The sequence below is a fragment of the Sapajus apella genome, unplaced genomic scaffold (genome assembly GCF_009761245.1).
Source record: "Sapajus apella isolate SASKATOON/1434 unplaced genomic scaffold, GSC_monkey_1.0 scaffold85, whole genome shotgun sequence".
Classification (NCBI taxonomy): domain Eukaryota; kingdom Metazoa; phylum Chordata; class Mammalia; order Primates; family Cebidae; genus Sapajus; species Sapajus apella.
The window spans coordinates 7,863,696-7,887,323 of NW_022437025.1; the positions used below are offsets into that span (position 1 = coordinate 7,863,696).

General features: G+C 45.7%; 1 pseudogene; it reads right to left on the bottom strand.

Moving 5' to 3' along the window:
- Nucleotides 1-4,953: 4,953 nt before the first annotated feature.
- Nucleotides 4,954-9,959, bottom strand: LOC116533915 (annotated as a pseudogene).
- Between the last annotated feature and the right edge of the window lie 13,669 nt (nucleotides 9,960-23,628).

Sequence of the window (23,628 nt, forward strand, 5' to 3'; positions counted from 1 at the left end):
CATTCCCCACTGACACACAGCATCATGCCTTGCCTCCCTGCACCTGCAGTGTCCTCCACTTGGATGTCTTCCCATAAAAGGGCAGACTTCCGTGTAAGCTTCAAAGCCCCGCCCAGAGCCCGCCTCCCCAGCAGGACTGTGGTTCTCTACTCAACGCTTGCCTGTCTCCTCTCTAGACAGTCAGCTTGTAGAGGCCAGTGACAGTGTCTTAGTCACCTCTGCAACCCCAGAGGCCTTGTCTGGCATGAAATGGGCACAGAGTCAATGCTGAATGAATGGATGGATGGATGGATGGATCAATAACCAGGGTGAGTTCAAAACACAGCAATTTGTCCAGTATAAGTAGGACTTAAGATTCAAACCATATTTGTGGCATTATTTCCATACCAACTTTCCGACTTCATCCTCACCTATGGTAGGGGTGGAAAGGGAAGGAGTTTTTCGCTTCCATTTTATAGGCAAAGAAACTGAGGCCAGGAAAGGTTAACAACATACAGCAGCAAGTGGCAAAGCTGAGACCAGAGGCACCAACCCAGAGGCTGTGCTGCTGTGGCTCAGCGAGACCCAGGGCAGCGTGAAGTGCCACAATTAAGACTTCAGGAGAGGGGCCCTTTGATCCAAATTATACTGCCCCTCGTGCTCTGGAGCAATTAACTTGGAGCCACCGGATGGCCCTTGCAGCTGGTGCGGCCCGTGTGGGCGACACAGAGGCATCATTATCTGGTGCCACGTTGCCTGCCCCGCCCTGCCTCAGATGGAGGGCCCCGGCAGTGCCCAGCACAGCTAAAGGGGGTGCAGGTTTCTATACTAGAAAGCTCAGGAGTGTGTATGCCCCGCAGGCTGTAGACCTGAGCCTGCGGTCAGGTTCCCACCCTTAGCCCCTTCCACACTGGCTTAAGTGTTCCCTCCTGGAGAAGCCCACTCTGACCACCTGACTTTCATCTGCAGCCCTCTCTCTCTCCCACATGCAGCTGATGCTTCCCTGGGAACTCGAATGGAGCTTGCTGTATAGCAGACACTCACAAGATACTTGTTAATTAATGAGTAAATAATTGAATGCCAGGAACTAGTGGTGTGACTTTGGGCAAGTCACCTTACCTTTCTCCAGGCCTTCACCTGCTCTTCTGTAGAATGGGGAGAGCCCTTCCCACCTCATCCAAGATTCATAAGACTTGGAGATAGCAGAGGTAGAAGCTCTTGCATGAGGCTTGGCACTTAGTATAGTCTCAAAAGTTTTCTTTTTGTCCTTCCAATCTGGAGGTGCTCCTTCCAGCCCCACTAATTCCTGCAGTGGTACTTGCTAATCACTTAATATGATGTCACCTCTCCAAATGACTGTCCAAAGGCAAGGCATCAGAGTTCCAGGTACCACTGCCGCGTAACAAACAGCCCCAAACTTAGTGGCACAAAACACTTTACTCTATGTCATGATTTGGGGTGAGGGATCAGGGTTCATCGGGATGGTTCTCTGGTTTGTTTGGCATTGCTGAGGGTCACGTAGTGGTATCCAGCAGGCTGCTGGGCTGGGCTTGTCTGGAGGGGATGTGCAGACACAGAAAGACAAGTTTACACTATCCCTTTACATGTGGGCTCATTGTCGAAGTCTTGTCAGGTACTGTGAGGCAAAGGGAAACACAGGTCTTCGAAACAGGAAGAGACTCACAAGTGAATGGACTACATATGCTGTCATCCCCAGCAAACGGCCCTCTCTGCTCACCTCCAGCAATTATCTTGTTAAAACCACAAACCACGTCTCTGCTCAAGGCAGACCAATCTGAGGCCATCTGACTTCCCAGCAATCTAAATGTTTGCTGTCTTACGTGGAGCATCCCAAGAAACATGTCTGAGAGCTGATTTGCATGCAGGAAATTCCTGGAGAGTGCTCTGGGCAGCAACCCCCAGGAGGGAGGGAGAGGAGCACCTTGGACAGAGGAGAAGCTGAGCTGTGATGCAGCCACCACTGACCACTGCATGGAGCTCTGGAGCTGGGATGAGCCTGAAATTGTCCAAATCAAGGCCAGGCTCTGTACCCTGGTATTGACTGTTCATTTGCTGCAGACTGCCCCAGTGCAGAGGAGCATAACCTTGGGTGAGGGTGCTATGTTCTACAGAGGGCAGTTCCCAGGGAAGACTTGGCTGGGCGACATCCACAGGGGAGTGAGCGTCTGGGTGGGATGACTGGAGGGGCAGACACAGAACATCAACTATGCATCCAGCTCCCACTATGACTGCAAAGCAAATTTACAAAGTTTTCAAAGATGCACTATTTCCTTGAAGTAGATAAAAGTGGTTGCATTTGCTTCCTACTGCTGCTGTGACAAATGACCACGAACTTAATGACTAGAAGAACACAAAGTGAGCGTCTTACAGTTCTGGAGGTCAGAAATCAGAAGTGGGTCTCCCTGAGGCTAAAGTCAAGGTATGGGCAAGACGGCCTTCCTCCTAGGGGCGAATTCATTTTCTCACCTTCTCCTTCTCCCAGGGACCTCCTGTGCTCTGTGGGGTCATGGCCCTTTCTGCCATGCTCAAAGTGCATCACTCCAACCTCTGGTTCCTTCATCACGTCTACTTTTTGTGACTTTGACCCTCTTGCTTCCCTCTTACGAGGACCCTCAAGATGACTTTGGGCCCACCCAGATGGTCCAGGAGAGTTTCCCTATCTCAAGGTCCTTTACTCAATCACATCCACAAAGTCCCCTTTATCATAGAAGGTGACACACCCAAAGACTCCAAGGATTACGACATGGACCTCTTTGGGACCATTATTCCACCTGCCACAATGTTTTTCAAGAATTTCTTCTGCCACAAGCAAAACTGGATACACAGGAAGACGTGGTGGGATTAACTCCAAGAACACTTGATGAAGAGCAGATCCACTCAATGAGGACAGCACAGGCACTTCTGGAGGAGTGATTTCAGCATCCAAACTTGAGAGAGGCTCCCGGGAGCACTGATGAACTCCTTGAATGCTGTGAAGCATGATTCCTGTGGCTTGACGCATCCTGGTGCCCTACAATTTGTCAGGGTCTCCGGCAGGATCAACTCTCATCTCATCTTGACTGGTCCCAAGAGCCAGTCCATTGGTGTCATAGGACTAAATATGAAATGTAAAATAAACTGTTTCACGATGTTATTTTATTTATTTGTTTATTTTCTGAGATGGAGTCTCAATCTGTCACTCAGGCTAGAGTGCAATGGCGTGATCTCGACTCACTGCAACCTCTGCTTCCAAGTTCAAAGGATTCTCCTGCCTCAGCCTCCTGAGTAGCTGGAACTACAGGTGCCTGCCACCATGCCCGGCTAAATTTTTTTGTATTTTTAGTAGAGATGGGATTTCACCATGTTGGTCAAGCTGGTCTTGAACTGCTGACTTCAAATCATCCCCCCAACTCGGCTTCCCAAAGTGCAGGGATTATAGGCATAAGCCACCATACCCGGCCTGACTCACAATTTTAACTTTTATTTGCAAGCTAAGCCCTGATCAGTTTCCCCTGTCCCACATTATTTACTGTGACTTTTTGATGCCATTCCTAGAACCTTGCATCCTCCATAGCCAGGCTCTCCTCCCCTTGAACTATGGCCGGGTTCAAAGTCTCCACAAGGCAATGGATGGGAGCAGAGAAGGACAGGGCCAATTCTGCTAGGGGATGGGAACTTGAGTCAGTCAAGGCTTCACAGGTGAGCTGAGCCTAAGGTGAGGTGCTGGCTTGGCTGGCAAAACAGGGCATGCATATCGGAGGAGGGTCACAGGCAGGGATGGTGGCACAAAACTGTGTTGAAGGTCCTGGAACTCCAAGATGTTCCAAAGGGGTGCAGTGGTAATGGGCGGAGGCTGGGGAAGAGAAAAAAGGAACGTGGACTACGGCTTCCACGGGAGGCAAGAACCACGGAACTTCCCAGAGAACCCGGCTGCGGCGTTAGGACTGTGAACAGAACTGCAACTGTTTTCTGCTTCCTGAACTCCCTTCTGTCCCTTGCGTATTCCATTGCATAGATATACCACAGCCAGTTTACCATTCACCTGTTGGCAGACATTTGGAGAGGTTCTAGTTTGGGGCTATTGCAAATATAGCTGCTCAACGTGTTCCTAGCATTTGTGTGCAGTTCTGTGTGCTTTCATCTCTCTTGTCTAAATACCTAGTAGTAGAAGGGTGGGTCACTTGGGGATATGAGTGTAACTTTTTGAAAAACTACCAAACTGCTTTCCAAAGAGATGGTAACTTTTCATGTTCCTACCAGCAGTATATCACAGCTCTAGTTAATCTACATTTTCTCCGATACTTGGTTAGTCAGTCTTTTTTAATTTTAGCATGTGTGGATAGTGGTATCTCCTTGTAGTCTTATTGTGTTTTATTTTATTTTATTTGAGATGGAGTCTTACTCTGTCCACTACGCTGGAGTGCAGTGGCTCCATCTTAGTTCACTGCAGCCTCTAACTCCTGGGCTTAAGTGATTCTCCCACCTCAGCCTCAGAAGTAGCTCAGACTATGGCATTAATCACCATGTCCAACTAAAAAAAAAAAAAAATGATGCCCAGGCTGGTCTCAAACTCCTGGCCACAAGTGATCCTCTGACTCCAGCATCCCAAAGCACTAGAATTACAGGCATGAGCCACCTTGCCCGGCCTTCTTGTAGTTTTAATTCCCTAATGATTAATGATGTTGGGCATCTTTTTGTTGTTGTTGTTTGTTTTGTTTTTATGAGGAAATACCAATTTTAATTTAAAGGAAATAAATCAGAAAAATATCTGTGAGAGTAATGGAGCAAAACAAGTCCTGAAAAAGAGTTCTGCATCTTGGTGGTCATATTTATTGGAAGAGCTTGAGAAAAACGATGATACCATTTAGCTTAAGAAGTTGTGAGTTATCTGCAAATCAACTCATTTCAGGAGTGGAAGAATCCCTGGAATTATTTCCCAATGTCAAAATGTATGCAGGTTTCTCTTTTGCAGGTTTCTCTTTTGAATGTCTTGTACATTTAGAGATGGCACAGTACAAAGTCTCCTGTTTTCCATACGGGACAAATGCTTTGTTTCAGCCAACTCTCAGTGGAGGGGCAACTAGGACAACACCATCTCTCCGGACAAGGAGCATTGGAATATTCCGTTTTGTTGATTTATATATCTCTTCATATGTTTCTTCATTAATTTCTATAGTAGTCACAATTTCTTCCACAGCTCCCAAGATCATATTTAAATGTTGATCATAAGCATGAAATCTGCCTTGAAGCTCTCAGTCATTTCTCATTTTCACATAAATTCGCTTATGTAGGCTGAGCCTGATAAGATCCAGGGGCTCCTCTACAGTGTTGGTAGTTTGTTCCTGGTCTACATCATCAGCCACGTTTCTTGGGCATTTTTAAATTTCAATGTTTGCCATCCACTTATCTCATTTAAGTCTTTTGTCCATTTACAAAATTAGTTTGCTTTTCTTACTGAGTTATAAGAATTCTTTACATATTCTAGATACGAGTCCTTTTCTGGAAATATGTTTCACAAAAAATTTTGCCCTATTTGTGGCTTGCCTTTTCATTTAAATGTCTTCTGCAAAGCAAAACCTTTACATTTTGATAAAATACAATTTGATGCTTTTTGTTTATAGTTGGAAGTTTCTTGCCAAATCAAAGATCACTACGATTGAAGTTTTATAGTTTTAGTTCTTACATTTTAGATTTTTGATATAGTTTAGGTTAGTTTTTGCACATGCTTTAAGGTAAATGTCAGGGTCCATTTTCTTGCATCTGGCTATCCAAATTGTTACAGCATCATTTGTTGAAAGATTATCTTTTCCTTATCGAATTGCCTTGGCCCTATGGCAAAAGTTGAATGTTTTGTTTCTCTAGTGATACATTAGGGTTGACAGTATACATTTTTAACCTATCATGGTTTACCTTCAAGTAATATTACATCACTTCACATTATAGTGTAAGAACGAACCACCTCCTACCCTTTGTGCTGTTATTATTGCATATTCGTCCTCTACAGGTGATAAACAACAAGGTCATCATATTAAAATACAAACTGCCAATTTCATTTCAAGGTGGTCACAAACAAGAAAAGAAACTCCTTATGTTACCAACATAGTTAACATTTCTGCTGTTCTTGTTTTTCTTTGTGGTGATCCAGGTTTTCATCCCGTCTCATGTTACTTTACCTGAATACTTTCCTTTAATACTTCTTGTAATATTGCTCTGCTGCTTTTAATTTTTGTATGTCCTTTTCACCTCTCTCTTTTTATTTCCCCTTTCTTTATAAAAAACTTTTTGCTGGCATAAGATTTTTATTCACAATTTTTTTTCTTTCAGTTCTTTAAATATTTTGTTCCACTTCTTTCTGGCTTACATATTGATTACAATGAGAGATCTGTGGTTATTGTTATCATTGTTTTTCTATATGTAATGTATTTTTTTTTACAGGGAACTTTTGAGATTTTCTCTTTATCATTGTTTTTAAGCAATTTAATTATAGTGTACCTTGATGATGTTTTCTCCATTTTTTTGCAGGGGTTTCACTCACTCCGTGGATTAAAGTTTTCATCAAATTTGTAAATTATTTTAGCTCTTAATTCTTCCAGTATTGTTTCTATTCTTACCGTCTCTCTTCTCCTTTGTGGACTACAATACACGTATGTTAGCAAACTAGAAACCATGCCACGATTCAATTATATTCTTTTAGATTTTTATCAGTTTTTTTCTCATTTATATTTTATTTTTGAATAGTTTTTATCACTAGGTCTTCAAGTTCACTTATCTTTTCTCTCTGCAGTTTCTAATCTGTTGTTCATCTCATAAAATTTTTACTTTTTAAAAATCTCAGACATTGTAATTTTCACTATTAGAAGTTTGATTCTTTTACACCTTCCATGTCTTAATATGCTCAATTTTTTTCCTCTACTTTCTTAGATGTAGTTATGTAGTTCTAATAACTGTTTCAGGGCCTTTGTCTCTTAATGTTATAATCTGTGTCATTTTTTTGTTCTGTTTCTATTGACTAATATTCTCATCGTGGATTTTCTTTTACTGTTTCTCTGCATGCCATTGCTTCTTTTATACCACATATTATGACATGTATTTTCTTGTGTGCTAGACATGTTTATATTCTGTAAGTATTCTTGAGATTTTTTTTCCTGCAACACGGTTAACTAACTAACTTGGGAGCCATTTGCTCCTTTCAAGCCTTGTTTTCAATCATTGTTAGATACTATCAAGGCAGCCTTCAGTCTAGGGCTAATTTTGCTCACTTTTAAGACCATAAATACCTTCTGGAGTACTCTGACATCCTTCTAACTATGCGTTTTATCTACTGTGGCTGGTGAAAACACTGTATTCCTGGCCTGTTTGCGCTCTAGGGATGCTTTCTCTAATTCTTTGGAGAACGGTAGCTTCCTTACATGTAAGTGCTAATCAGTACTCACAGGATCAGACGAAGACTCAAGGGGCAGCCTGTGCAGCTCTTTCTGTGCCGTTTCCACCTCTGGTACTCCGCATGAATTTTAGCTATCTCATACTCCCTGTACTCCCACTTCTACCTCCTCAGCTCATGGAGATGGTCAAGTGCTGCCTAGCTTCCACCTCTCCTGTAGTTGGAATGTGTTGCCCAGAACACATGTGCTAGAAACCTAATCCCTAATGCAACAGTATTGTGAGATGGGGCCTAACAGGAGGTGTTTGGGTTGTGAAGGCTCCACTCTTAAGAACGGATTAGTGGCCAGGTGTGGTGGCTCATGCCTGCAATCCCAGCACTTTGAGAGGCCAAGGTGGTTGGATCACCTGGGGTCAGGAGTTTGAGACCAACCTGACCAACATGGTGAAACCTTATCTCTACTAAAAATACCAAATCAGCGGGGCATGATGGCACACGCCTGTAATCCCAGCTACTTGGGAGGCTGACGCAGGAGAATTGCTTGGACTTTGCAATTTGCTTGCAATTTGCTTTGCAATTTGCTTGCAAATTGAAGTGGAATTTGCAGTGAGCGGAGATCGTGCCATTGGACTCCAAGGCTGGGCAACAAAAGTGACACTTGGGTCTCAAAAAAAAAAAAAAAAAAGAGTAGATTAGTGCTGATTATAAAAGAGTTTGATCTCTGGCTCTCTTTCATCCTCCCTTTCCCTCCTGCCTTCTGCCATGGGATGACCCAGCAAAGACCCTCACCAGATGGAGGCCACCTAATCTTAGACTTCCCAGACCTCAGAACTGTAAGAAGTAAATCTCTGTTGTTTACAAACTATCCAGTCTCTGGTATTCAGTTGGAGCGGGATAAAACTTACTAAGATAGCCTCCCTGCACTGGTCTCAGGAAAAGGTCTCCAAGCAATAGGTTGGCCAATTGCAGCCTTGTTTGTTTTCTCTTTCTCAAGGATTTTGATCCTGTGCTGCCTGATGACCAGTATCTGAAAACCAGTTTTCACATGTTTTGTCTTGGTTTTTATTTGTTTCAGAAGGGAGAATAAACCTCTTCCCTGTTTCTACTTCTATGCAAGAAGCAGAAATATCCTCTGACAACTTTTTGAAGTAGGTTTTTCCTCCCTTTTAATAGACTAAGACACTGAGGTTCAAAAGGTTTGTAGGATCTCCCCCGGCCACACAGCTGTGATGTGGAAGCTCTGGGTTGGTAAAGCAGACTGCTGCGTTGGAGCTTTGCATTGCTTTCCCAATGCCTCCCATGCTGACAACACTGAGGAAATTGACTGGGTGTGGGCATGAAGAATCAATATTAAGCTGTTAGAATTGTTGCTGCACAGATCTTTATTTGGACCAGAGGTACTCAACCCAATGGATCTCATTGAACATTTAAGGAAAGCTGTTAAACGCTCCTCTCTGAAAATCGCATGCATATTTTCCTCATTTTGCATATAATTTTAGGAAGTCTTTGACTCCCCTGTGGCCAAGACAGCTGGTAGTCTATTCGATATGTACTTCCCTTCTTTCTTTCTAAAAGCATTCCTGTTTTACTTGGAGGCAACAGTATAAAAACCGAAATACAAACTTAATTCTCAGCCTCTCTTATAGTTTGCAGTAGTCAATGAGATGTATGGGGAAAATCTTTTTAGCAAAGATCTTAAACAGGGGTGAACCCACTAGCATATGCTTTTTTGCCCCTCACATTTACCCCTTCTTCCTGCTCAGAAAGACGATGGTGGGGGTGGAGGAAGGTCCGCCCTGTGACCAAGAGGACAAGAACTCCAGGCACCAATGAGCTGGGGAGTCTTGGGTCCTAAGGAGCCTAGATTCTGGGCCAGCTATTTCCAGAATTCTCATGTCAGAGAAAAATGAATCCTATTAGTTTTATTGTTATACTCCTTTAAGTTGGCCATGTGTCAGTATAATCCTTAGGGGGAGCAATGACTTTGTTTCCTTCATGGTTCCACTCCTTCACTGCTCGATAATTTTCATGAAGACAAGCATAGGGTCAGAAACATGGTGAAGATGCTATAAATAAAAATGACAGAAAATGATAGTTGGGAAGTGTAAATGGTCACATTATCGCCCATCAACAGTAGAGCATGGGACGATGACTGCGTTAGTCCTGGCAGCGACCTAGGCCACTAGGGAATTGGACACAGTGGGAGCCAAGCCTCTAGGGAGTGGGACACAAGAGAGGTGGGCCGAGATGTGGTGCAGTGAACAGGGAACCAGGCTCCAGATTCTCCCCAAGCCCTGCCACTAGCTTCAGCAAATCACCCCTTCTCTGAACTCTCTTTTCCACTAGAATCAAAAGCCTAAGCTTCTTATCAACCTTGACTTTCTCCCTAGCTTTGAGATGATGATTCCAAAGGCCTGGGTGTTGATTTACCCGCTCCTTGTAAAACCATGTGGAAATTTCCATTCCCTCCATAACAAGGGGCATTTAAATTTGACCTGTAGGTCAGCCTCCTCTACTGTTGTTGATTAGAAACCATTTCCCGCACAGGCACAAACCGCAGGCTCTCCCTGAGGAGCAGATTGTGGTCATTGGCGCGCATGGAGGCACTCCAGGCCAGAGGAACCAGGAAGTTTACTTGGTCAAGAAGCACATGGGGGCCAGGAACAATGGCTCGCCGTTGTAATCACAGCACTTTGGGAGTCCAAGGCAGGTGGATCACTTGAGTCCAGGAGTTTGAGACCAGTTTAGGCAACAGAGCAAAATCCTATTACTACAAAAAGTAAAAAAAAAAAAAAAAATTATCCAGGCATGGTGACAGTGACACATACCCATAGTCCCAGCTATTCAGGAGGCTGAGGTGGGAAGATTGCATGAGACTGGGAGGATGGGGCTGCAATGAGCCATGATCTTGCCACTTCACTCTAGCTTGGGTGACAGAGTGAGACCTTGTCCAAAAAAAAAGAAAGAAAGAAAAGAAAAGAAGCACATGGATACTCAGTGTATGCTTCTGAAGGGCAGCAAAGCCAAAAGGCTAAGATTCAGATGAGCCAACCCAGCTTTGAATCCTGTCTCTAAGCCTCAGTATCCCCTGCTGTCACACAGAGATATTAGCAGAAAAGGATCAAAATAATTAAAGTAGAGAGAAAGGATTAAAAGTGCTCTTGATGCCAAGATTTGCCACAATGCCTGGGGCACAGGAGCTCTAAATGATGATGCACACTGCCCCGCAGTATGCTTGAGGATGTGTAGGAGAGGGCAGTCAGCTCGCATTCCCAAACACCTTTTCCGGTCTGAGCAGTGTGCTCCAAGCCTGACATTCCTGATTGTCTTTAAAACTTCTAAAGCTTATCAGGAAGATCTTTCTGTTATCTAATTTCGTTTTTCACAATGCCTCTGCCCACTAAGATTCTATTATTTCCATTCCATTTTGTAATAGATGAGGAAGTTGGCTAGGAGAGGTAAAGCCACTTGCCCAAGATCATGTAGCTCATCCTGATGGAGGAGGGATGAAAGTAGGTGTTTACAAAGTATAAACAACTCAGGGAGCCCTAGGCTTTTGCTATCACAGGTTCTTTGCATGAAACATTGGAGAACTTTCTCGAAAGTCAGAAGATTAGAGTAGCAAATGGTGGAAGAAACAGTGTGGTGTGGTGCCTAAGAGAAGCCTGGGAAGTAGGACAACCATGGATTAGATGCAAAATCTGCTGGTTATCGGCTATATGGCCTTCATCAACTCTGGGGGCTTCAATTTCCTCTTTTATAAACTAAGAGAGATAAATATAGTTCTTATCTCAAATGGTTGAATATGGGAGTTTAGGAAGAGAATGGAAGGTGCTTAGGGCAGTAGTAGACCATATAGTATAAATGCTCAGGGATGGTAATCACTGTCGTTACCACGACCACTGCCTCCATCAACATCATCATCATCACTACCACCACCGCCTCCATCATCATCAACCGCCTCCATCATCATCATCACTACCACCACCATTATCACAACCATCATACCACCATCATCACCATCACCACCATCATCACCCTAACCCACCATCACCACCCTCACCCACCATCACCACTCTCACCCACCCTCTCCCACCATCACCACCACCCCCAACACCATCACTACCACAGCCTCCACCATCAACAACATCACTACAATCACCACCACCACCATCATCTCCACCACTCTCACCACCACCATTCCCACCACCATCATCACCATCATCAACGCCATCACCCCCATCATCACCACAGTCACTATCACCACCACCAGCAATATCAGTCACACCATAACCCACTATTACCAGCACCATGACCACCACCACCATCCTTACCACCAACATCACCACCATCACCACCACCACCATTGTCACCAAGACCAGCACCATCATTATTACTTTATAGAACTGCAGACTGTCAGGGTTGGAAGAGTCCATGGAGATTTTCTAGTCTAAAAATTATCATTTTACAAAGGGGGAAACTGAGACCCAGAGACTGGCCCAAGCTTACACAATGAGTTAATGGCGGACCTGGAACTAGAACCAGGGACTCCTAGCTGCCACTCCCATGTTCTTGCCCCTGACACCAGACCATGTGAGAAATCTTGTCAATCAGCACACACTCTTCACAGGACTCATAAGAAGTGAAAGATTTGAAGATTCTTTCCTCTTCCAAGCGGTCCTGACTCTTCCATTTCCTTGTGGTATGTTTCCATAGTCAGTTATCCATTGTGTTTAGACCCTCAGCAGGTATCCAGAGTGAGTATGTTTCTAACAAACTTATTTTTGTTTTAGCAAAATAAATTTTAAAAATGAAACTAACAAAGAAAAAGAAAGTAGGAGTCTCTTTCAAAGGAGTCTCCCTGATCAGTGATTTGGAGCTGGGGCTCTAACACATGGACGTAGAGCTAAGGCAGTGGTGACTCCTACAGAAAACTCTGCCATGGATGTGCTTAAGGTTCTGACATGCTTCCAAAGAACTCCTACGGAATTCTTGAACCATTCGGATGGAATTTTTGCAAAGCAGCCTCATGGAGTATTTTATAAGCCCTCCCATAAGTTCTGCTGTACTTCTTTGCCTGCTCCCAGAATGTTCATATCAGCTGTGCCTCCTTCTCATGGAATTTTTTCACAAGTCTGAAGAAATGTGCATGGAAGACCTATGGAGCTCTCAGTGAATTTTCATGAAAACCTCTCAGAATTGCCATGTGATCCTTAATGAATTCTCACAGAAACAGCATGGAATTCTTACTTGGAATAGTCCCCTAGCTTCCATGGAATTCTTAACTAACTCTCATGGCATGCTAATAAAATTCCGAAGACATGTTCACAGAACTTGCATTAAGTTATCTTAGAAACCACATATAGGACCCCAAGAAAACGTGCAGAATTCCTTGGGAACAAAATCAAACGAGTCCCCAAACTATTGAAGATAAGACGGGTCCAGTCCTTGGGGTCACATTATCCAAGATTCATAGAGTGGGCCTCTTCACTAAATGTGGTGGGAAGGCAGGCAGCAGATGTGTCTCAAGCTGTAACTCTGATTTGAGCAGCAGGGAAGAAGCAGGTCTTCTCAACATAAGATGAGGGATTTTCTCATCAAATGTTTTCCCAGTGCACTTTGTACTGTCACATGCCACAGCCAGCTCCACACTGGGCCTAGCAGCCGTTGAACGAAGCATCTCCATCCAGTCCTTTAAGTTATTAATCTATCCCCGGCCCCTCCCCTTGGAGCCTCGGGCTCACTGTGGATGTTCTCCGAATCATTAATTAAGCCCGAGTCAATTAAGAGCCCTGGATGCTGGCACATAATGGGTACCATCTATTGATGTAACATAATTCTTTTCAGGTTGGAATACAGAGACGTGCAGGGCTGGATTTTCATTGAACCCACCCCAGAGCCTGCTGTTACAGGACAATACCCTGGGTTTTGCAAGTCAGCCTTTAAAGAAACTGGATCCCAAGGGGCTCGGCATGGGGGACAGTGCTGCCACACAAAGGAGGTGCCCCGGGAGGTCAGGGAGGCAGCCAGGCAGCGCTACCCCACCTTCAGCACACAGGCATCTGCCAGGGCCTGGCCTGCTCCGAGCCCGCATGGCCCTGTCCCAAACTCTGGGCCTGGGAGCCGAGGCCCTACAAGCTGGTTAAGGGAGCCAGCACGGAGGGTCCTTGGCCTTCATGCCTGGTTTTCTGAGCAGCCCTGGATGAGCCTCTGGAGCCCCGTGAGCTCTTCTCCACTCTTAGCTGGGCTGACTCCAGCTGGTTCCTGAGGACTCAACTCATGACAGCTGCTCCCCAGGGAAGCCCCGGGTAAGCTCAGTGGCCCTGCTTCATGCTTTCAGACTCCTGGCATGAATCACAACTGAAGCTCATTAAGTGTGGGATGAATCATTTAGGGGCTGGGCTCCCAGCAGTGCAGAGACTCTGCCTTTTTTACTGCCAATTCCACAGCGCCAAGGCCGTGCCTGGCACACATGGGGATGCGATAGATGTTTGTTGAATGAATGAATGATGACAATCCCAACAATGCCATGATAATTATAAAAATAGTGGCTAATGATTACGGAATACTTCCATGCCTGGCTGTAGTCTAAGTCTTCCCATGCATTATATGCGTTTGAGAAAACAAGGAATACACATGGAATACCCTGGTGTGGAATATTTATAAGCATAAACCAAATAAGTGCCTTCTATGTGTCAAGCACTGCGCTTGACACTTTTTTTTTTTTTAAATCATTCAAGGTTGAATTTGCTGGATGAGTTTCTTTTCAGGCAGTCGAGCAGCCTGTGGCTAGTTCCTGAGGATGTGTGTTGTTCTGAAATCAATAAGAACCCAGAGTCAAAATCAGTATCAATGACACTCCCAAATCCCCTACCTTGTTTTATACTTTCGTGCTTACATCGGGTCCCTGGGACACCCCAAGCTGCCAGGGAGGCTGGAAAGGGAGGACTCCACCTTTGCAGCCTCTGTGATGGAGAGTGGGCCAGAAAGAAGCTGTGCTGTTGGGAGAGCTTTGGGTCAGTGGCTGCCGCGATCCTGGAGACAGGTGAGAATGTGAGCCCTGGCATTGGAGGCAGCAGGACTGGCCACCCAGCCTCTGAGCCTGGGCTTGCCTCCTCTGCAAGAGGAAGGAAGTGATGCTAACTGTACCAACTCCAGATCCTGGAGGACTGCAGAGCCTCACCACTTCTTTCCAGCTTCACGATGCTTACCACACCCACCTGTCACCTGGACTTAATGTCCTTAATCATTCTCTTTCAATGGCCTCACCTTTTAAATACTCTAATCTCATGCTGAGAAATACTATCAATGAAATCACAGTTTGGATGTGTGTGGCAAAGACTGACATATTTTCCACAGAAATCACTCTTTCCTTCTTCCCTGTGGAAGAACCTCTGATTTCTTTGCTGGTGACAGAGTTGCTGGGAATAAAGATTCCTTGTCCTGGCTTCTCTAGAAGGAAGTATGTGCTTCTTGTTTTTATAAATGTTTTTAGAGATGAGGTTTTGCTATGTTTTTCAGGCTGGTCTCAAACTCCTGGCCTCAAGTGATCCTTCAGCCTCGGCCTCCCAAAGTGTTGGGATTACAGTCAAGAGCCTCCATGCCCATCTCACTAAGTGTGGTTTTATAACTTGTCCTCACCAGTGGGATGTAAGTGTCAGTTAAAGGAAAGGAACCTATTTTTCTCCTTTCCTGTTCTCCTTCCTGTTGTCTGAAATGTGGGCGTAATAGCTGGAGCAGCAACAGCCAGAGTACACCATGAGGTGATCTTGAGAATGGAAGCCCTGCCTAGCAGAGCAACAAAATAGAAAGAGATGGACCTTGATCTTGTGGCACACTGTGTTAATCTGTTTTCACATGGCTATGAAGAACCATCTGAGACTGGGTAATTTATGAAGAAAAGAGGTTTAATTAACTCACAGTTCCACAGACTTAACAGGAAACAAGACTAGGAGGCCTCAGGAATCTCACAATCATAGTGGAAGGCAAAGGGGAAGTAAGGCATGTCTTACCACGGTAACAGGAGAGAGATAACGAAGGAGGAAGTGCCACTTTTAAACCACCAGATCTCATGAGAACTCAATCACTATTGTGAGAACAGCATGGGGAAGCCACCCCAATAATCCATCCAATCACCTCCCACCAGGCTCTCCCTCAGTATATGGGGATTTCAATTTGAGATGATATTTGTGTGGGGACACAGAGCCAAATCACATCATTCCACAATTCCCCTGTCCCCTCCCAAATATCATGTCTTTGTCGCATTTCAAAACACAATCATGCCTTCCCAACAGTCTCCCAAAGTGTTAACTCATTTCAGCATTAACCCAAAAGTCCAACTTCTAAGTCTCATCTGAGACAAGGTAATTCCCTTCCACCTATGAGCCTATAAAATCAAGAGCAAGTTAGTTGCTTCCAAGATGCAATGGGGGTTCAGGCATTAGGTAAATGTTCCCATTCTAAATGGGAGAAATTGGCCAAAACAAGGGGGCTGCAGGCCCCACGCAAGTCAGAAACTCAGCAAGGCAGTCATTAAATCTTAAAACTCAGAAATGATCTCATTTAACTCCATGTCTCACATCCAGGGAACACAGATGCAAGGGGTGGGCTCCCAAGACCTTGGGCAATTCTACTTTTGTGGCTTTGTGGGGTACAGACCCCGAGGCTGTTTCACAGGCTGGCGTTTAGGGCCTGTGGTTTTTCTAGACGCACGGCACAAGCTGTCAGTGGATCTACCATTCTGGGGTCTGAAGCATGGGGGCCCTCTTCTCACAGCTTCACTAGACAGTTCACCAGTGGGGACTCACGTGGGTGCTCCAGTCCCACATTTCCCCTCTGCACTGTCCTAGTAGAAGTTCTCCATAAGGCTCCACCCCTGTAGCAGACTTCTGCCTGGGTATACAGGTATTTCCATACATCCTCTGAAATCTAGGCAGAGGCTCCCAAACCTCAACTCTTGCATTCTGTGCACCCACAGGCCCAACATCACATGGAAGACATCAAGGCTTAGGCCTTGCACCCTCTGAAGAAATGGTCAAAGCTGTACCTTGGCTCCTTTTAGCTGTGGCTGGAGCTGGAGCCACTGGGACAAAGGGTGCAGCATCCTGAGGCTGCACAAAACAGTGGAGTCCTGGGCTTGGCCTAGGAAGCCATTTTTTTCTCCTAGCCTCCAGGCTTTTAATGGGAGAGGCTGCCATGAGGACTCTGAAATGCTCTGGAGACATTTTCCCCATTGTCTTGTCTATTAACATTCCATGTCTCTTTACTTATGCAAATTTCTACAGCCAGTGGCTTGAATTTCTCCCCAGAAAATTGATTTTTCTTTTCCAGCACATGGTCAAGCCTCAAATTTACCAAACTTTTATGCTCTGCTTCCCTTTCAGATAAGTTCCAATTTCAGATCATCTTTATGAACGCATATGAGCATATATTTTTAGAAAAAGCCAGGTTACCTTTTGAATGCTTTGCTGCTTAGAAATTTCTTCCACCAGATGCCCTAAATCATCTCTCTCAAGTTCCACAGATCTCTAGGGCAGGGGCAAAATGCTGCCAGTCTCTTTGCTAAAGCATAGCAAAAGTGACCTTTACTCCAGTTCCCAGTAAGTTCCTCAACTCTGTCTGAGACCACCTCAGCCTGGACTTCATTGTCCCCATCACTATGAACATTTTGGTCAAAACCGTTTAACAAGTCTCTAGGAAGTTCCAAACTTTCCCACATTTTCCTGTCTTCTTTAGAGCCTTCTAAACTGTCTTAACCTCTACCCATTACCCAGTTCTAAATTCACTTCCATATTTTCAGGTATCTTTATAGCAGTGCCCCATTCCTGGTACCAATTTTCTGTATTAGTCTGTTTTTACACTGCTATAAAGAACTACCTGACAATGGGTAATTTATGAAGAAACAGGTTTAATTAACTCACAGTTCCACGGGCTTAACAGGAAGCATAACTGGGAGGCCTCAGGAAACACAATCATGGCAGAAGGTGAAGGGGAAGCAAGGCATGTCTTACCATGGCAACAGGAGGGAGAGAGAATGAAGGAGGAAGTGACACATTTAAACCATCAGACCTTGTTGGAACTCAGTCGCTATCACAAGAACAGCACGGCGGAAACCGCCCCTATGATCCAATCACCTCCCACCAGGCCCTTCCTCCAACACTAAGGATTACAATTTGAGATGAGGGTTGGGTGGGGACACAGAGCCAAACCAAGTCACATGCCATGCCAGCCCCTGACTTACAGCAGAGGAGAAAGAAACTTCCTGTTGAAGCCCACTGGTTTTTGTTGTTGTTTTCTTTATTTTTTTGTTTTGTTGTTTGCAGTGAAAACTATTTCTGATATAATACACAAGAAATAGTTTTAACACATATTAAACTAAATGCAAAAGTATTAACATTTTTAAAAGTTTATCCATGTATCACCAACCATGTTACATGGGTTGCCCCCAGTGCAATGCTACTTTAGGAAACACTGACATCACGTGTCTTAGTCTATTTGGGTGCTATCGCAAGATACCATAGACTGGGTGGCTTAGACAAGAAACACGTCTCACAGCTCTGGAGACTGGGAAGTCCAAGATCAGGGCACCAGTAGACATGGTGTCTGGTGAAGGTGCTCTTCTGCTATGCAGACTATCTTCTTATTACGTCCCCCTTCAGTGGAGAGAAACCTATTCTCCTTTTATAAGAGTGAAATCTACCATGGGGGTCCCATCTCCATGGCATCATCTAACCTTAACTAGCTCCCATTGGCCCCACCTCCAAACACCATCCCACTGGGGATTAGGATTCAATACATACATTTTGAGAGGACATAAACATTCAGTCCACAATAAATGAAAAAAACCTTGAAAATGATCACGTAGTCCACACATCTCAGGCCCCCTCCCTCCAGGTGGTCTTGGTCTTGCCCAGCTTCCGAACATAGAAGGTAGTGGGTCATGCTTTTCACGGGAAAAGAAAGGGGGCAAAGGTGCATTGAAAATGCATATGAAGCCATGGCCCCTCTGCCCCCTCCCACGAATAACAGAACCCTCCATCTCCATGGTTGGATGTGATAATAATCTCAGAATTGACCCTGAAGGAGCTACATAAGGTTCATGCCAGAAGCCAACAGTCACGAGTTCCAGTCACGAGTTCCAGTCATGGGTTCTGCTAGTGCCTCCCTGTGTGACCTTGGACAAGGTCATTGGTCCAACTGAAATCGAAGCACTCCATTCAATTCTCCAAATATTTCCTTGTTGCTTAGTCTGTGTCTGGTGCTCATGCTTTGTGCTGGGATCCTTGCCCTTGAGGAGAGCAGAGTTTAACTGGGGGTAGACTTGTCCTTGGGAAGATCCGGAAGACAGGAACTGGACACAGGCCTCTGTTCAGAGGGCAGCATCTTCATCTGGGTTCCTGGAGACAAGAGTTCAGCATCAGAGTTTACTTGACAGGTGATCTTGGGAAGTGCTTGTCTTACCCTCTCCATGCCTTAATGCCCTAATCTATAAAACTGGCATGATACAAGTGCTGTCCTCCAATCAGGGTGCTGTGAGTTCTTAAGAATTAGTGCACTGGAGCTGCACAGAAGGCCCAGTTGTGTGCAACCCCTCCCAATTCCCTGTCAATGACCTCATGTTGATAGCTTGAGATCCACCATGATGGGCAGTGGGCTTATTTACACCATGGAGGGGAAATGCTGGGAATCAGAGTTCTGTCTCCAACAGCTGGTTGTCGAATATTTCCCAGCTTGCCACTGATCACACAGGACAGTGCCTAGCACAAGGCGCTTCACACTTAGCAACGATTGTTAGAGAACAGTGAGGGTCACATGGAGCCCAGGCCTGGGGCACAGAGGACATAATTAGCCCCAAGGACACATTTTCCACTCCAGGTCATGGTTCAATCCCTTCGTTCACCTTGAATCTCAGAACTTCTGCTGGCCTACAAGGGCACAGTCAAAGGGCAAGACAGCCCTATTGCTGTGCCAAAGTAGATGAATTCATTGCTGTCCGCCCAACACCACAGTCTCTGTTCAAAAGTAACGATGCTTCCAAGCAGATAGTAGCTTTTGTTCTTGCTTTTGCTGGCCATTAAAACTAGTCATCATTCTCCAGCTCCATAACCTTGAACAAGTCACTTGACCTCTCTGTGCCTCAGTTTTCTCATCTGTAAAATGGGAATGAAAGTAGCATTACCAAAGTGCCCAGCATGCAGTCAGCGCTGGGGAAAGTTTACTGCTGTTCACATAATGGGACGTCAACATTAACAGGGCCCTCACATCTGTGCCCGCCTCACCGTTTATATTTCCCTCCACACAGAGCTGCTCAGCAACAAATCAGATAAGACCTTTGCACCCATTTGAAAGATGCACAGTGGGAGGTGCTGAGATTCCACAGCTCTAGCTGAGGTCACAGTAAAGGTGTGAACTTTTCCATCCAGCCCAAGTCCAGACCCTGCATATGGGAGATTTCAGGTTGTCTGTAAAAGGATCGGGAAGGGTGTTCTGCAGTGAGGGACCAGCGTTGGTGAAGGCCTAGGGTTGGAAAGCACGTGGCTCCGTGAGTCTGTCAGTGTTCCTCGAGTGTCTGCTTTGTGCCGGGTCACACACCAGGCGGGAGAAAGGAGACTTGGCTCCGGCTTCACGGTGCTAACAGAGGTATGGTGGATGTGCCTGGGCTGTGATCCTAGATGTGGACTCCCAGAGAGGGGACTGTGTCCGATGCATGTTTATATCCTAGGGCACAGGCTTGTAGCTCTAGCTGAGGTCACAGTAAGGTCAGTGTGGGTGCTGGGGAGCCTCCGCCCCTCGCACACCCCACCCCACCACCTCGTCCTATCTCCTCACCCACACCCGGGTTGGCTGCCTCCGACCAACCCACCATTTCAGCCCCTTCCCAGCTGAGAGGCTGCCGGCCCCAAATAACTTCTGCATCCCCTCCTCCCAGCGGGAGCCTCAGAAGTCAGTGGCTCAGACAATTGCACTTGCTTTTCTCTCTCCAAAGAGGGATCTGCCTTGGGAGCCCTTTGAAAGGGCTGTGATTACATCTTCATTCGTGGGTAATGGGATTAGCACGCGGATGGCAGAGCCTCCCTGCGGCAGTGGGGATTGTCAGGCCTGCCCCTGAGGGCTGGGGAAGAGGAGCCCCTGGTTGCTCTGAGCTGCCAGGCGCTGGCCACTGCCCCGGAGGAGGGGGCAGCTCAGTGCTGGGACACAGGGCTGGAAAATGGAATTAGCTCCACCCCAGTGCACAGAGGCTGGCTGTCTCGCCCAGCCCCAACTCCTCAGCAGATGGAGAGGATCTCTCTGAAGAGGAGATATGAGTGCGTGTGTGTGTATGTGGTGGGGGGTCTTTTGTGCCTTTAGCCCCCAGCTATCCCCTTCTGGAGGCACTCAGACAAGTGGAGTCACCAGGTTCAGGTCTCTCACAGGTTACATCCAATTTCCTGCTTCCCATGTGCCAGACCCAGCAGTACTTACAGGGACACACACCACAGTGACCCCTTAAAACCTGGCTTCAGAAATAGACTTGGTGCTGAGGACTCTACCCACGTCATTCATACAATGCTCATCACACACTGTGAGGCCATGGCGGGCCTTGTCCCCATCTGGCATAGGAGGGACTCAGACCTGGGGCCAACTGACGCTGGAATGTGGGATCTCCTGGCCGCCTGGAGGCCCCGCGGCAGTTCGGTTTAATGCCGGCTAACACATTGTGTGTTTGCTTGATATTTTCTTGAGTTTCCTCACTTTTAAACATTTTAATTTATTATTTTTCCAACTTTTTATTTTGAAACTTTTCAAACCTACTAAAGAGTTGCATGAATAATACTGTGAACATTGATAGGGCCTTTATTTACAGTCAAGACTCACTGGGTGCTAACGCAGGTATTTGCTTTTTTCTCTGTCTCACTCTTCTCCCTCTCTTTGCAGGTGCATATATATGTGTATATGTATTTATGTGTATGTGTATATTTGCAGATACGTGCACAGTCTGCACAGCAGTGCCCCCTTAGCCACAGGATATATGTTTCAAGACCCCCAGTGGCTACCTGAAACCTCAGATAGTACCGAATCATAGATATACCATGTTTTATTCCTACACACATCTAGGATAAAGTTTAATTTATAAATTAGGCACACTAAGAGTTTAACAACTAATAATAAGATAGAACAATTATAATCGTCTACTCTAATAAAAGTTATGTGAACGCTTTCTCTCCCAAAGTGTCTTCTTATACTGCTCTCCCTCTTCTTGTGACGACATGAGATGACAACACGACTGCGTGATGAGATGAAGCGAGGTTAGGCTGCCGTTACCTTCTGACGCTGCGTTGGGAGGAGGAACACCTGCTTCGGGTGGTCCTGTGTCCCGGAGACAGGATGATGTGAACGGCTGGATGTCAGGAGCAGACAATGTCGATAACTGACAGCAGATAGTGTCTCCAGTGTGGACCCACTGGACGAAAGATGATTCATGTCCTGGGCAGGATGGTGTGGGCCAGCATGCGATTTCATCATAGCCACTCAGAATATTGCAAAATTTAAAATTTATCAATTGTTTATTTCTGGAATTTTCCATTTCATATTTTCAGACCATGGTTGACTGAAGTTAACAGAAACCACGAAAGCGAAACCATGGATAAGGGGGGACTGGTGTATGCGTATGTATTTTTTGTGAACCACTTGCAGACAAGTGTGAGACAAGCATGAATTGTCTCCTAAATACTTCAGCACGTATCTCCTAGATTGAAGGCATTCTTGTACATAACCACAACAATGCTTTGCACACAGGAAATTTAACATCAATTCAATTCTATCATCTGCTTCTTAATCCACATTCAACTTTCCTCCCAATTAACCCAATTGCATTCTTTAGATCCTTTTTCTTTGCAAATCCAGGTGATCATCAAGGATCATACATTGCATTTACTGATCATTTCTCCAAGATGTGATCTGAAGAACTGAAAGCAAACTGAATGAAGGGACTCTCCCTCCCTGCCTGGCTGCAGAATGCTGTGTCAGCACGCAGAGAAAATCAACACTCACGTGGGACGCCTTCCAGGAACCTGCCCACTGAAGTTGCTTCCAAAAATCAGTGCAAAGCTAGCTCTCCTCCAGATCCTGTCTGTGGGCAGTCACACCAGCTTTGGTCTCCTGGTGTGTTCAACGAGGGAGAGTCACAACCTCTGTGAGTTCCAGTTTCCTCATCTGTGAAAATGGAAAGAAACGTATCTGCTGAGCAATGTTACTGGCGTGTAATTGAAACTCAAAGGGAGCAACCCCTTTCCCCTCCCCTCACCATCCAGCCCCGATTTTGTTCAGAGCAGCAGTGAGCCTGTCCCCGTGGAACCATCGTGATTGGCCTGGCAATTCCAGCCGTCCAGTCAGTCTTTGCTGGAGGCTCCCTTCTCCAGTCGCCCTGGCAGCCAGGGTTGGCTGTGTGGCCACTATAATAAGCGAGGCTTAAGGGGAAGTCTTCCGAGACTGCTGCCTCTGGGTCCCTTTTCCCTTTGCTGATGTAAGAAGAAAGCACTTGAGGAAATGTGCCACTCCTCCTTCCTTCCTGCCTCCCACCTTTGAACTTGGTTGTGATGCCTGGAGCTGTAGCAGCCATCTGCGACCATAAGCATCATCTTATCTATTTGCAAAGAGTAGGTAGCTTAACAAACTATTAGGACTCAACCTCATCAAAGTAGAGATGAGAATAAAACTACGCCTACATGATACTTACCAGTTGTTTCATCTTCTCCATTTAACAGATGACCATTAGGACAAAAAGCCAACTGGTGGAGGATGACAGATGAGAAAGCTGAAAATAGGCTGGCTCCATGACACCAATGCTCAGCCATTGCTCCCTCCAGTCCTGAACCGCCATTTCCCACTTCTCATGGAAGAGAAGTACATCTTTATCACTTAAGCCATTGTTGAAAATATTCCTGGGCCGGGCGTGGTGGCTCATGCCTATAATCCCAGCACTTTGGGAGGCCGAGGCGGGTGGATCACGAGGTCAAGAGATCGAGACCATCCTGGTCAACAAGGTGAAACCCCGTCTCTACTAAAAATACAAAAATTAGCTGGGCATGATGGTGCGTGCCTGTAGTCCCAGCTACTCGGGAGGCTGAGGCAGGTTCAAGAATTGCTTGAGCCCAGGAGGTGGAGGTTGCGGTGAGCCAAGATCGTGCCATTGCACTCCAGTCTGGGCAACAACAGCGAAACTCCGTCTCAAAAAAAAAAAAAAAAGAAAAAAAGAAAATATTCCTAATTGATATAACTTCCAAGAAACT